Genomic DNA, 10,954 nt, shown 5'->3' with positions numbered 1-10,954 from the left:
AGGAATCTGGAAAGTCTAACCTTGTCTGTGGTATTCTGAGTAAGATTCCGGTATTGAATGACTGTGACAAGCTTCAAACTCCTGAAGGCCGGGCGTTAGTGACAGACGCAAAAGAATCAATGGATTCTATTCCAACCTGATTGAGAACCGAAAGATGATTAGCCGTGCTGTGACAGAGCATTTGGACCATTTTCATTGAGAGGATGGGATGTAGCCATTGTCAAGGGTGATGCCTCCAGACGATTAGCCATGCAGTGACAGCGCATAGGACCATTTTCCCGAGAGGATGAAAAGTAGCCATTGATGACGGTGATGCCCTACATACAGCTTGCCATGGAAAGGAGTAAGAAGAAATTGGATGAATGTAATAAGAAAATAGAGATTCAAGAGGAGCACAGCATCTCCACACACCTATCTGAAATTCCCACTATTGATTTACATAAGTATTTCTATCTTATTTTATTTTCTGTTTATTATTAATTTTCGAAATCCATAACCATTTAATCTGCCTAACTGAGATTTACAAGGTGACCATAGCTTGCTTCATAACAACAATCTCTGTGGGATCGACCCTTACTCACGTAAGGTATTACTTGGACGACCCAGTACACTTGCTGGCTAGTTGAACGGAGTTGTGTCCACACATAGCAATCAACACATCTTCCCAATTTTTTAAGCTCTCCTTTGGGAAGGATTCAAGCCATTTGGATGCCTTGTCCTTAAGTGAAAAAGGGAACAAGAGCAGCCTATAGACATCCGGATGGACTCCATTAGACTTCACAGTGTCACAAATTCTCAGGAAGGTGGTTAGATGTTGATTGGGGTCTTCTTGAACACTTCCTCCAAATGAACAATTATTCTGAACAAGGGTGATGAGCTGGGGTTTTAGTTTGAAATTATTGGCATGTATGGTAGGCTTTTGAATGCTACTTCCACAGTTTTCTGGATTAGGATTGATATAGGAGCCTAGAACTCTCCTTTCTTGCCCAGCACGGTTTGCATGGCCTTCTCTAGCATGGTTGTGAGCTTCTTCTTCATGATTGTTCTCCAAATTCTCTTCCATATTGGGTTCAAAGTACTCTTCCTCTTCCTCAGCACCAATAATTCTTTTCCTTCTTGCTTCCCTTCTTAGTCTCCAAAGGGTCCTTTCAGGTTCTGAATCGAAGGATGTTGAAATTCCTTCTCTTCTCCCTGTCATACAACAGACAGATTGCACAACAGGAGATAAAATGAAAAAACTATTCTTGTTAGAGTAATTGTTAGTGTGAGTGATGCAAATTATCAAACAATTAGTGGGTTAGTGAGCAGAATTGTAATCAAAAAAGAAAGAAAGAACAAAAAACAAAGAAGGTGCGGGGGATGAGGAAGAAATTAAAACGAACTAAAGGAAATTGACTGAATCAAATAAACAAATAACAAAACAAAAAATTGCTCAATCTAGTGATCTTCAAACTTAATCATTGTTGATTCAAAATCAATCCTCGGCAACGGCGCCATAAACTTGATGCATGAAAACTTATCTCTCAACAAATTTCCTTCGGCAAGTATACCGAATTGTCGTCAAGTAAAACTCACAATAGAGTGAGGTCGAATCCCACAAGGATTGATTGGTCAAGCAACTTTAGTTAGAAGAATATGCTAGTTGAGCTAAACAGAATTTAGATTGGGAACTTGCAGAAATTTAAATGACTAGAAGTAAATAACAGAAATTAAAGTGCAGAATTTTAAATGGAGATTTGGGGTAATGAGCATGAAAATAAATGGCAGAAAGTAAAGAGAATGGGTAAGATTAGAAATGGGGAAATCATTGGGTTCAGAAGATGTTGCATTCTCCGGATCAAGTTCATTCTCATCTCTTCCTCAATCAATGCATTCATTGATCTCCTTGGCAATCTTAAGTGATTGGATTCCAATTCCTTGGCAATCCAATCTCTCTAAGCTTGAACAATTGTCCAATTCCTTGATTTAATTGCTCATGGGAAGAGATGAAGAGTGGTCACTGATTATACCATATGTATTTCCAAATCAAAGTGTTGGGAGGATTACATGTCACTATATCCGCCCAAACCGCAATTTGGTCCAACATGAGAAAGCATTTCTAGCATAATCTCCTCATCCCTTTTCCAAGGCTCAAAGGAGATCTAATTATGGAGAGTTTCTTTTCCAAGACAACTAACCAATTGAATTAAGATCGAAAGCTTTCTAGTAAGATCAAGAGAAAAGAAAGAAGAAGAAGAATGAAAACTATAATTGATCCATCAAACTACAACAGAGCTCCCTAACCCAATGAAAGGGGTTTAGTTGTTCATAACTCTAGAAATGAAAAATGGCAGAAAAGAAGAATACATGCTAAAAGTGCAGAAAAGTAAATATATAGAGAGTAGTTCCCAAAAGTGCCCTGCTTTTCTATAGTTCAAAACTACTCCTATATATACTACTCCTCTTGATCTTCTAGTGAGTTCTTCAAGTCTTGGATGTGGGCTCTGGATCTTGAGTTGAAGCAGTTCTCATCTTTAGTGGGCCCAGCTTGCAGAGAAATATGAATTAGACTTGGGCATTTAGTGAGATTAACGTTGAGTGCCATTGTGGGTTCGAGAACGTTAGTTGCATTCACTTTTTCCACTAATGTTCCACCCTCATGTACCTACGTTAACTCCAACATTAGTGGTCTTAATGTGACCACTAACGTTACCTTCTCAAATTTTGGACAACGTTATTGGGACTCACTTTTCCCAATAATGTTGGCTTATACCCCTTCGCGAGCGTTATTGGGAATCACTTTTCCCATTAACGTTACTTGGTGCCTTTTGTTCCTACATTAGAGTTCATGTTAGTGTAGCTAACGTGACTCTTAACGTGGGTGTGTCTCACCTTCGAGAGCGTTAGTGACACTCACCTTTGTCACTAACGCTCCAAATGCCCAAATTCTCTATGTTAGAACTCATGTTAACTAAGTTAACATGGTTCTTAACGTAGTAGTGATGCCATCTTCCAATGTTAGTGACAAAAGTGAGTGTCACTAACGTTGGCTCCTTGATATCAACTCCACGTTAACTTTCACGTTAATGGTCTTAATGTTAAAGTTAACGTAGGCAATGCTAGTTGGTCCAACGTTAGTGACAAAAGTGAGTGTCACTAACGTTGGCTTTTGTTCTTCTCTTCCACGTTAGAGTTCACGTTAACTAAGTTAACATGACTCTTAACGTGGATCATTGCCAAGTTTTTCAATGTTAGTGGTGTTCACTTTTACCACCAACGTTGGAGAAAAACGTTATTGGTGTTCACGTTTTCTCTTAACGTTGGAGTTCTCTTTTGCTTCTATGTTAACTACCACGTTAACTTAGTTAACGTGGCAAGTAACGTGAGCTATGGATGGCTTCGTAGGCGTTATTGGTGGTCACTTTTCTCATTAACATTGCAAGCTTTTTACCATTCCACTTTAGTGTTCACGTTAACTAGGTTAACGTGAATACTAACGTGGTTCTTCCTTGCTTCCCTTCTCCTAAAATCAAGCAATTAAAGTGCATCAAAGCTCTAGCCAAAGTCATGAGATTATGCATTATCAATTTATCATGCAATTCTAGCAAAGTTCTCATGAAATCATGCAAAATTCACAATAGTTGCTTGAATCAAGGTGTAAGTGTAATTTCATCCAAAACTTGCCTTATTCACTAAGAAAATGCATGAAACTACCCTAAAACAGTAAAGAAAAGGTCAGTGAAACTGGCCTAGATGCCCTGGCATCACCTAAGTGTGTGTGTTTCACTTTCACTTTACTTGAATGTATGACTTGTCCCCTTTTCAATTGAATAAAAGAAAATGTCTTGAAACATGAAGTGTGATTGTCCAAATGGGTAGGAAAAAGAACAAGGTAATGGTGGGTAATGCTTGATTAGTTAGTAAGCTAACCAATAAAAACAAAAGGGTAAAATGTTCTCTATAGTCTGAATTTTGTGCTGTTTATGAACCCTTTGAAAAGAACAAACCTTGGAAGAAAGAAAGAACAATGAGGAAAACAAGAAAAGCCAACATTGAAGGCAAGGTTGGACCTTCAACGGCAGCCCCAACATTGGCAAACAAAAATGAAAGAAACAAATAATTAGCTAGGCACCAATAGCTTGAACCTTGAGACACATGCCTGTGACGTCTTTGTACTAGGATCTACTTGGATGAATAGGTTCTAAGGAGTGTTTCAACACTTGGTAACTTGGGTTAACTAACCCAGAATTATCAACCAAAAGTCCACTATCAAGGGCAACCTAGTTACAAGGCATTTAATAACCCAAAGAGGTGCTGGGCACCAATTTCTCTAGGATGAAATTTAAGCCAAGTATCTGTAGTGTGTATGTGATGAGGAGAGGCTTGAGTTAGTAGGTCTGAGGGGTGCTTCATCACCCAACACTTTGAGCCATCTGGGTCAGGAGTGTTGACTGAAAACATAGTTAAAAAGTTACCTCAACACAAAGCACTGTGCTATAAATAAAGAATAAGTTTCTAATTGCAAAAGCAAACACCAAGGATCTATAAATAACAAGGGTCATAATAGCATCTTAGTTAGAACTTAAAAGGATATCTCACACCTTGAAACTAATGAAAGTTAGGCTGGAAATGTATCTTGCATGAAACCCCATGAACTGAGTTTAATTACCTTCCAATAAGGACTCATATCCCTTGTTGTTTTTATTCATTTCTCTCATGTTTTAGTGCTTGCTTTGGGACAAGCAAGATTTAAGTTTGGTGTTGTGATGCCAAGGCATCTTAGGCTAGTTTCACTAGCCTTTTTCTTCTGCGTTCATTAGGTTTTATGCACTTTCTTGAGTTATAAGTAAGTATTTGGATAAGGATTTCATGCACACCTTGATTCATGCAATCTTGGTTATTTATGTGCTTTTCATAAGATTGTATGCAGATTTTGTTTGATGATTGAATGTTGCAAAGATCTTGTGAATTATAGCAAACTTTGATGCAAATGTTTGGTTGATGATAGGTGAAAAGGAAGCTAAGAAAGGGAAGGAAAAGAAGCAACAACAAGGCCATGGAAGGAAGCAAAGGGAAGCAACATCGAAGCCAAAGTTGGTGTTCCAATGTTGCCTCAAACGTTACACTTAAGAAGTGCATAGTTGGAGCCAAAGTTGGAGCTCCAACTATGCCTCAAACGTTGGCCAAGAAAGATGCATAGTTGGAGTTATAGTTAGACCTCCAACTATACCTCCAACTACTAAAGAAGGCAATGTTTGAGTCTAAAGTTGGACCTCAAACTTCACCCCAAACATTGCATGAAGAAGGCCATAGTTGGAGCAATAGTTGGACCTCCAACTATAACTCCAACTACTCATTAAAAGGGACCATAGTTGGAGCTATATTTGGACCTCCAACTATAACTCTAACTACTCTTTAAAAGGGGTCATAGTTGGAGCTATTGTTGGACCTCCAACTATAACTCCAACTACTCATGCAAAAGACCATAGTTGGAGCCATAGTTGGACCTCCAACTATGCCTCCAACTACAACTATGGTGTGCAACGTTGGAGCCAAAGTTGGTGCTCCAACGTTGCTAGCAATGCCAAGCTAAAGGGGTGCCAACATTGGAGGGAACATTGGGGGTCCAACGTTACCTCCAAAGTACGCGATAAAAATGAAGTTTTGGGATTGGAAAATCACGCATCGACGCGTATGCGTGGGTCACGCGTACGCGTGGATGAAGTTTTTAGCCAATCAGCGCGCAAGCATATGTCACGTGTATGCGTGGATAGGCAAACGTTGGTGGTCCAATGTTGAGTCCAACGTTGGGTTAAACTTTTGAGCCAACGTCCCAGCCCTGTTGGGCAAGGTTTGACCCAACGTTTGAGCTCAAACGTTGAACTCCAACGTGGACTCCAATGCCAATCAAACTTCAATACAAAAAGCACCCATGCAGAGTATGAACGTTAACTCCCAAACATCTCCATCAAAGCCACTAAAGGCCACTTCCAACTAGCTTCAGCAAAGGCTAAAGAGCCCAATCCAAGTACTTGAAGATTGAAGGAAGAAATTGTATAAATAGATTAGAGTTTAAGTTAGAAAAAAGGGGCTTACACATTAAGTATTATAACTGCCCAATTTACTTTCTCTGCATTTTAGTTTTGTTGCAATGTACTTTTCAACTTCAATTTCCATTCCTAGAGCTATGAACAACTAAACCCCTTTCATTGGGTTAGGGAGCTCTGTTGTAATTCAATGGATCAATAATAGTTTTCATTCTTCTTCTTCTTCTTTCTTTTCTCTTGATTTTGCTAGAAAGCTTTCGATCTTCGTCCAATTAGGTAGTTGTCTTGGAAAAGAAGCTATTCATAATTGGATCTTCTCTGAACCTTGGAAGAGGAATGAGGAGATTATGCTAGAAATGCTTTCTCATGTTGGACCGGATTGGGGTTTGGATGGATATAGTGACATATAATCCTACCAACACTTTGATTTGAAAATACATGTGGTATAATCAGTGACCATACTTCATCTCTTTCCATGAGCAACTAAATCAAGGAATTGGGCAATTGTTCAAGCTTAGAGAGATTGGATTACAAAGGAATTGGGATCCAATCACTTAAGATTGCCAAGGAGACCAATGAATGCATTGATTGAGGAAGAGATAAGAATGAACTTGATCCAGAGAATGCAACATCTCCTAGGCCCAATGAACTCCCAGTTTCTGATCTACCCATTCTCTTTATTTTCTGTTGTTTACTTTCATGCTTAATCACCCTATTTCCATTTATTTTCCTGTACTTTAAGCTTCTGCACTTTAATTCCCTGTTATTTACTTTCAGTCATTTACACTTCCATGCAATTTACTTTTCCCGCCATTTAATTTTCTGCACTTCCAAATTCAAATTTGCTTAGTTCAACTAGTACACCCCTCCAATTAAAGTTGATCAGCCAATCAATCCCTGTGGGATTTGACCTCACTCTACTGTGAGTTTTTACTTGACGACAATCCGGTGCACTTACCGGTAAAAATTTGTTGAGAGACAAGTTTACATGCATCAATAACTTCCTTGTTCCTCTTCCTCAAGATATCTGCCAAAGCTTCTGCAACCTTAATCTTTTTCTCGGCCTCAGCTGCCCGACTCTCTGCCCTAGCGGCCTCCGACCTCAGTAGCGTCTCCAGATCCTTGAGACGCTGTACCTTGCTAGCAGTGTCCTGAACCGACTTCTCCGTCTTGACCTTGGCCTCCTCAACTGACTCCTTCTCTTGACGAGTTGTCGCTAGGTCTACCTGGGCTTGGCAAAGATTTCCATCCAAGATGTGATATTGTCCTAGAACCATCTCCATTTTACACACCACAACGGCCGAGTGAAGCAGAGAACAATAAACCCACTTCCCTTGGGCTGCTAAGTAGCAATCGGAAAAAAACTCCTCGGTCCATGGTGGCAGCTACTTGACAATACCCACATACTGACGACTGGTATCCCGATCACTCATCACGTGGCAAGGGTTCAACGGCCTATTCCAAAATATGGCCATTAACACCTCGACAATTTTTTTGTTTCGTAAGTCACCTTTACGAGGTAGTTGGCTGTAGACTCATACTTCCAGTAAGTGGGGAACCTGCGTAAGGTCAACCAAAGGGGCGGTGAGCCCTGGCCGGTCGTACCTTAAAATAGTTCTCTATGAACCCCAGTGAAACGAGTGCTCGAAGAGACGAATAATTTTACGACCTTGAATAGCCCAGAAGGGCATAAATCTTTTCTTTATCTTATCCTCTCGATGAGGCACTATCAGAAGAAAGAAAAATAGGAAGACCTCCACCAGAACAGGGATCTCCAAATACTCAGCACGCGGGCTCGAAACATCTAATAGTGAGATGGAGCTGCGACAGACCAACGCTGCACCAGTTCAGGAGCCCAATGATGAAATCAAAGAAAGGAAATAGAACTCTGACGATATCGAACATGGGTTTGTAAACCCGCATCTAGTCGAGAACTCGGGGGGCATCCAGGTTGATGTAGCAGACGTTCGTAGGGATCAGAAAGTGAAAGCTCATATCGCTCCTCTGCGGCAGCCCCGCTATAGATCACTCCGATCCCAAAACTCTTGGAGCTTCCATTCAGTGAGACATGAAGGGGTCCCCACTACCTTTGCATTGAACCAAAAATACGTCTGGGGAACACCCACTGCTGGAAATCCCCGAGACTCGGCCCTCCTCCGCATCATACCTACAAATGGGAGAACCACTACCACCGTGAGTCTACAAACTACACGAAGGCTAAAAGATTAAGGAAAATAAATGCAAGAAAGCTGGCCCAAACCCTGGGCCAAGAAGGTAGTGGCACCCCCACTAAACCACCAAACGCCACCACAATGGTGTCTATCCACCATAGCCAGCATGGCAAAATTCATATACACTATAAACATTAATGCTTAATACTTATAACTTATTTTATCCTATACAACGAATATAATGAAAATCACGCTACAACTAGCTACCAAGCAGTTAGATACTTACTTGGACAATGACGATGATGAGCGGCAAACAAGAAGCAGAGACTACCCAAGCAAGCAGAGTCCAAAGTGAAGGAAAGAGACTGAGAAGGGTGGCAGAATCGAATCGAGGAAAGTAGTGGAAGCTGACGGAGAAGAAGGAGTAGAGTTAGAAGAGTGAGGAAAGTAAAATCAAAACTAAATAGTGGGGAGAAAACTGAAACTAAGTTTTAAATGAAGGAACCCCAAAAAAGCGCGAATTGAAAGGACTAGAGGGGCAATACGGTAAATTCGACTCCACAATCAGGAGCTTCTGGAAACCGTTCGTTTCCAGCTGAACTACCGTGATCCATATCACCCCAGATCCTAAAAATGTGATGTCGCTATTAAAAGAAAGCATGTCATGTCTGGTGGGCTACTGCTTCGGACCTGGATTTCGGGCTCAATAAGGATGGGTCCCAGGTCCGACACCTCATGACTAACATGGCAACCCAGTGTATCCTGAGAAAATCAATTGTTTCATCCCCGTCATTTAGTATCACAGATATGCATCGTATCTTCCCAATTCAAGGGACACGAGAGTCTTATAAAAGGGAAACCATGACTCCCCCAAGGTATGCATGATAACCCTAACTTTCAACCTCATAAACACTCTTCTGACTTTGGTATTGGAGTGTCATTGCAGGTCTACCCCCATCCGATCTCATCCAGTTGAGTTAGGTCAGTCCTGAATAGGATGGTTATTACTACCTCAACCTCGCTAGGCAATAGCCCTCCATCTTCCTCTTCTCTTTTTCTTCACCCTCACATTCTCTTTTCCCACCTTCTCCTCACCTCTTCTGCTTTTGCTTTCTTTGATTTTTTTCTCCCCATCTCCCATCACTTTCATTTTCTTTCCATCTGATCTCTTCTTCTTCCATCTTCTTCCTCACTTCCCTGCCACTGCCTTTTTCATTCACTTACTTTCTATGTGTTTTGACTATTTCTTTTTTTATTTTAGTTTTTAGTTTTCAATAGGTGTACTTTTTTCTTGTTGTGATGTCTTTGTTTCTCTTTTGTTATGGGTAGTGTCTTTGTTTCTCCTTTTATAGGTGGTATAAGTTTATTAGTTCAAGTTCAGATCTAGACCTCTAAGATTTGGCAGAAGTTAAGGGTACTATAAGGATAGAACTTTGTTTATGAAAATATCTCCAGAACAAAAAAATTACGGATATATTCTAAGAAGAAAAAATGTCTCACATGTTACAGCACTTTATGTGTAGATTTTAAAAAAAAAAACTCAGATATGTCTCTATTTCTATAAATTTAAATTCCTTGTAATCAGATTTCAGACTTCTTCTCAAATTTTAATTCAACAAAAAGTATATTTAATCTTTTTTTTAGAATTAGATCTAATCTTTTTTTATTATCTTTAAGTGTTGAAATACTTCTTTTGTCAAAAAAATAAAAATAAATAATAATCACTAACTCTCCCTAGCTAATGACCAAAGTTAACACATTAATTACACAAAATATTCTCTCATTTATTCATTCTCAAATTATAGTCACCTAATTTATTCTCTATTTTTATATTCACTTATCGTCATATTTATTATATAAAGAAACATCTATTTAATATTTTTTACTGTTTTCTCTTACATAATTCAATATCTCGTACTATTTTTCCAATTATTTTTTATAATATTTTGTATAATTATTTTTTTATAATAATTTTTTTCTTATTTTACTAAATAGTTGGCTTATTATGTATTAGATAATGAACTTCCTAGTCTTGTTTTTAAATTTTTGTCTAATTGAATCTCCTAGTTATAAATTGTATGTCAGTCATACTACGTTTTTTACTCATTCAACAAAGTTACATTTTTTTACTGAATAAAATTTACCATGTACATGTGCATGTGTTGCAATGAATAGAGAAAACAAATATGTAGAGGATGTAACAAGTGTCCATCTTTTCAGTCCGCGAGCAGTCCATGCCTAACAGCCTTCGAAGCCGTATCAAGGCCAATTCTCTTTCTTTGAGATTCAGACTCAGGTGAGAGGGAAGGAATTAGGTTACAGGGAGCTCCGTTCCCGATCGTCTTTGTAGGAGAAGCCTTTGAGAAATTTTCTTATTACCTGCAGCTCGAGGACAATTCTTTTGTATCGATGGGTTTTCTTTCCTAATCAGCTTAGGCCGTAAGTTAGCCGAACATACCGCTTACATTCTATTCTAATCAGCAAGCTCCCTACCAATTCCAATTCAGTCTATGTTCAGTTAGTGCTCACCCGACCATTCCTCTCTCGTACTCTCCAAAACAAAATTTTTCGAAACTTTTATCTTTATAGGGCCTTTCTCTTCTGCCCCTTTGATCTCTTGTGCCGTTACCGGTGTGAATTATAATTCCGATGTGCCTCATCTATCAGCTCTGGGAGATCATCCATGAACATTCCTGCGCTGATTCACATCGGTCATTGGCGACTGCTTTCTTAGTATGGCATCTTTGTTCGCTGTCC

This window comes from Arachis duranensis, chromosome 9 (assembly GCF_000817695.3).
Source record: "Arachis duranensis cultivar V14167 chromosome 9, aradu.V14167.gnm2.J7QH, whole genome shotgun sequence".
Lineage (NCBI taxonomy): Eukaryota > Viridiplantae > Streptophyta > Magnoliopsida > Fabales > Fabaceae > Arachis > Arachis duranensis.
The sequence above is the reverse complement of the archived record's forward strand: the minus strand, read 5'-3'. Positions refer to the sequence as shown.